The following is a 5298-nucleotide window of genomic DNA, read 5'->3' on the forward strand; positions in this document are numbered from 1 at the left end:
CTTCTTCCCTGACACTGGCATATAGCGGGACATTCACGATGGGGGTGTGGCTTCTTCCCTGACACTGGCACAAGGCGGGACATTCACGATGGGGGCGTGGCTTCTTCCCTGACCCTGAGAGACCATATTGGAGGTTATGAGCAGGGGCAGGTGGGAGCCAAGACTGGCCTACATCAGAACAGCAGCCCCCTCCCCACTCCAACCCTCCACGCCTGCAGTTCACACCACCCCCGAGGTTTCTGGAACACCTCTCTCCCAGACCGGCTTTATGGATTATATAAAAAAAGAATTTCATGAGGTTTTCAATTAATTGAATTCCAGGGAGATTTATTTCCAATGTTATTAATAAATTCTAATGCCACCTATAACTTTCAATTGCCAGTTAATTAACTTAAAATCAGTGCATTGTAAAAGGCAAATTAAATACTTTTTCAGGCAGGGGCTGGCAAATTTAATGAGCTGAATGTGTCCCGAGGGAGATGGCCGGGCTCACACATCCCATCAAATACTCCTTCCATCAGCAGATGAAAGTGTGATCTGGGTGAGTGACAGCCGGGCCTCCGCATCCTCATCTGTAAAAAGGGATCACAGAACCTGCCTCCAGAACCCTCAGATACCTGGAGTTGATGCTGTTTTTTATTCATAGACAAATACAATAAAGGGGCCCTGGAGCAGTGAACTTTATGTGTCAACTTGACTGAGTCATGGGGTGCCCAGACAATTGGTGAAACATGCCTGCCCTGCCCAGCCCAGGTCAATTCATCTGGTCAGTCTACAGGGGAGTGGGGGCAGGCCAGCCTCTGCCTCCTTCTGAGTAGAGAACAAGGACAGCAGTAAGGACGGCAGGGAAGACAAGGAGCATGGGATCCCAGGGAGGACCACCGGGCTCACTGGAGGGAGGAGAGTCCTCCCCTAGGAAGGGACACAGCTGAGGAGTCTGAGAGATTTAGTAGGAGTTGTCTGGGTGAAGGAGAAGGCAGGGCAAGTTGGGGAGGCACTAGCACGTGCAAAGGCCCAGTGGTGTGAGAAGGGGAAAAGCACTGGAAATTGTTGGAAATGCTCTAGGGTGGAGCCAGCAAGGGAAATATGATAATGTGGGCTTATTACAAGGCTACAGGGATCTCAGGGGACCCCAAGGACAGGAGCTGGAGTCAGAACAGGCCCCAAGAGAGTAGTACTGGATCTGAGTTAGTCCCCAGGCCTCAGTGGCAGCAGAAGATTACTGATTCCCGTGGGCTCTGCCTGTTGCCTGTTTGTCCCTCTTCTTGTGGCAATGTGTCATTTTGTCTTGGCCTCATAGCTTCAGCCTGCTCGTGACTTCTGCTTCTTCTGATGGCTTGCCATGACCTCTCACTGGCTGTCCTTCAGCAGCAGTCAGCTTTGTAGTGACCCAATATTCAAACTGGGTGTCAAGCACCTTCATTGTCTCCCCAGGGACCCAGCATGCAGGCTCCCTAAAGGTAGAGTTCTCAGGCAGTACCTGGTGCTATAACAAATATCCCATTGACCTGGGGGTGACATTTCTCACAGCTCTAAAGGCTGGGAAGTCCAAGATCAAGGTGCCAGCAGATCCGGTTCCTGGTGAGGGCTCTCTTTCTGGTTTGCAGATGGCTGCCTTCTTGCTGTGTCTTCACATGGTGGGGAAAGAGAGAGGAAGCAAGCTCTGTTGTGTCTCTTCTTATAAGGACATTAACACCATTATGAGGGCCCCACCCTCATGAACTCATATAAACCTAATCACCTTTCAAAGGCCCCACCTCCAAATATCATCACATTGGGGTTTCAGGCTTTAACATACAAATCTTAGGGGCAGATAAACAAGTGGTCTACGGCAGTAGAATGCCTTGTCCTTGTAGGCAGACAAGGACAGAACTTGGTCTGGTCTCCCCTAGGCCTAGACACAGATACTTGATAAGGAGGGAGGATTCCAGGGGACCAAGGTCAGAAGCCTCATAAAGCAGGCAGTATGGGTTTTGCGGCCTGTTGATGGCAGAAGCTTCTACCTTAGGCTTAGGGTCTCCAGCTAGGCTCTTGCTGGGAAAACAGTGCACTCTTTGCTTTGTTTTACATCAGAGCTGCATTTTCAAACATAACCATCCCACACCCACTCTCCAGCTATTCAAGGGCTTTGATGACAGCCCTCCAGTTTCTCAGGATGTAACAGCGGCAAATCACTGTGCACTTTCTCACTTGCTGCCCATGATCCCCCATGCTCCAACCACCGGGCAGGCTCATATTGGGCATGAAAGGATCTTGGCCTTAATTTTTCTTCTGCCTCGTGGCTATAAAGGGAGCATTTTTTTTTTCAAAAGACAAAACCAAAAGGTGCATCTTAATTAGGGAAGTGGTGCAGTGAGACCAGACTGAACTCTGCCAGGCAGCAGCCTTTCACTTTGTGCGCACAATGCTTTTAATGCAGCCCCGTTGCCATGGCGATTACCACATCTCAGCTTACTGAGGTGGCATTGCAAACCTGTAGGGAAGAAATGGATTATTCAATAAATGATGCCAGGACATTTGGTTAGCTATTTGGAAGGAAATAAAATTAGCTCTTTCCTTCACACCATACATTAATATAAATTCCAGAGGATTTAAAGAATTAAATGTAAGACAGGGAAATCATTAAAAAGCAAACAAATGTTTGATCTTGGGGGTACATGAAAACATTTTAAACCTAAAAGCAGTAGAAAAAATAACAAAGATTAAGGTAGAATTTAATACATAAAATTTAAATCTCCTTGTTTTAAAAATTATTTAGTTTATTTTATTGGGAAACTATAAACAAGAATAAAATGGTTGCAAGAAATATGACAAAAGATTAATACCTCTAATATGTAAAAAGTAATTGCAAATCAATAAAAATGAACATTCCAATAGAAAAATAGTGAATGAGAAATGCCCAAAAGATGAAATAAAAATATGTAATAAAATATTGTAAAATATTCAGCTTCATTGGTCATCAAAGAAATGCCCATTAAAACATCAATGAGATTTTCTCCTATAGCTTATCAAAGAATGTTTAAATGTAATTATAGCATTCAATCTCATTGAGTGGAGTAAAATTGAGTATTCCTATTCATCTCACATGTGAAAATACAAGTTGGTATAAAATTTCTAGGAAAAAAATTAACTTTATGCCACAAGAGATTTTAAAATGTTCACACTATTCAGCTGGTAATTTCACTCCGAAGATATCCTAAGGTGCTGTCCAGGATTGAAGCCAAAAATGTAAATATGATAATATTCATTATAAGTATTTAATAGAAGTTTATAATTTACTAAAACACATGGGCATGGTTAAATAAATTATGATACATAAATATGATGAAATATTGTGCAGCCATTAAAATAATATTTGGAATAATACTTAATGGCATGGAAATAAGTCTATGACATAATGTTAAGCGGAAAATAGTATACCATTTGGGTTTCTTAGCTGACAGCAATAGAAACCCACTCTGGCTGTCTGGATAAAGCAGAAAAAGAATTCATTGGAAGAAAATTGTAGGGCTTGGAATCAACAGGAACACAGGAGAACTAAACTGAGAAAGAAAAATAGAGAAAGAAATAGAGGAAGAGAGAGAAAGCAAAGAAATATAGAGAAAAGAAAGAAAAGAATGAAGGAAAGAACCAAGGAAGGAAGGAAAGGAGCAAAAAAAGCAAAACAGGGCAAACATCCATCAACAGCTATACTTATGGTACCAAAGTAGACATATGGTATGATCCCAAGTCAAGGCAAAATTGGCTATTCAGAAATACCAAATTCACCCCGGAATCTCAGTGCTCCAACCCTTGCAGTGTTTCCTTCTTACACACACAAAGTAAGTACTTACCAGGCTGGGCAGCCTTTCACCATCTTGTAGCCCAGCCATTGAAAGAACGTAGCCTCTGAGATTGTCACAACAGGGAAGACAGAGATGGAAGAGTCTCCATGGGAGTGATGCTGTCATTTCTGTTCACAGTCCATTGGTCAGCACTAGTCATATGGCCCCCAACCTCACTGCAATGGAGGCTGGGATAAAGAAGGCAGTGAGCCAGTTGAGGCTGCAATTTGAAACACATGGTGCACTTAATTTAGGACAATTTGAGGAAGATTTAATTTCAAGGAGACTATTTTTAAAGGTGTGGGTGGGCTGCAGAAGAACCAGAAGGAAGAATGTGATGAGCTAGGGCTATTAACAGCCCAAAGGGACGAGGGTCAGATTGGATTTTCAAAATCTCAACTATATGCTGTTTATAAGCAGCACATTTTGAATAAAAGATCACTATAGAAGATTTGAAGCATACAGTTATCCAGCTTCACCCAATGGACAATATATAGAACACACGCCTACCAATTGCATAATATGTGCTCTTTTAAAGTGCACATGGAACATTTTCCAAAATAGACCATATGCCTAGCTATAAATAAATCTCAACAAATTTCAAATGATTAAAATAATAAAATACGTTTTTTGACTACATTGAAATTAAACTAGAAACTAATAACAAAAAAATAGGAAATATCCCAAACCCTTGGAAATAATCCACATTCTTTTAGATAATTCAATATGTCAAAGAAGAAATCACAACATAAATTATAAATTCATGGAAATAAAAACATAACATACAAAATTTGTGGGATGCAGTTAGCACAGCTCTTAGAAGAAAATTTACAACTCTAAATGAATATGTTAGAAAAGAAAAAAGGTAGAAAATGAATGATCTATGCTTTAATCTCAAGATGCTAAAGAAAAAGCAGCATATTTAGAAAAAGGAGAAGGAAAACTAAAGGAAATAATAAAGATAATGGAAGAAATGAATAAAATCAAAAGCAAATGTATAGAGAAAATTTAAAAGCCACACATTAAGATTAATAAAACTGATAAATACTTAGCAGGCTGGATCAAGAAAAAGAATGAGAAAACATAAATTAGCCATGCCAGGAGACATCACTACAGATCCCCAAGACTTTAATGATACAGCAAAAGGATATTGTGAACAGCTTTATGCCAATAATTTAAAAATTTAGATGAAATGGCCGGGCACGGTGGCTCACACCTGTAATCCCAGCACTTTGGAAAGCCAAGGCGGGTGGATCACAAGGTCAGGAGATCAGGACCATCCTGGCTAACATGGTGAAACCCTGTCTCTACTAAAAATACAAAAAATTAACCAGGCATGGTGGCGGGCCCCTGTAGTCCCAGCTACTCTGGAGGCTGAGGCAGGAGAATGGCGTGAACCCAGGAGGCAGAGCTTGCAGTGAGCGAAGATCGCATCACTGCACTCCAGCCTGAGCGACAGAGCGAGACTCTGTCT

General features: G+C 41.7%; 1 long non-coding RNA gene across 2 annotated transcripts; it reads right to left on the reverse strand.

Annotated features, from left to right (window-relative positions):
- Positions 1-299: 299 nt before the first annotated feature.
- Positions 300-3986, reverse strand: LOC100603719. 2 transcript variants are annotated; one of them, XR_004026415.1, is made up of 2 exons: positions 3834-3986; positions 300-1628 (listed from the first exon to the last, which is right to left on the reverse strand). It is a non-coding gene; the product is annotated as an uncharacterized LOC100603719 (long non-coding RNA). The 2 variants fall into 2 exon arrangements; XR_122740.4 differs by having other exon boundaries at positions 300-2473.
- Between the last annotated feature and the right edge of the window lie 1312 nt (positions 3987-5298).

This window comes from Nomascus leucogenys, chromosome 17, assembly GCF_006542625.1.
Source record: "Nomascus leucogenys isolate Asia chromosome 17, Asia_NLE_v1, whole genome shotgun sequence".
Classification (NCBI taxonomy): Eukaryota; Metazoa; Chordata; class Mammalia; order Primates; family Hylobatidae; genus Nomascus; species Nomascus leucogenys.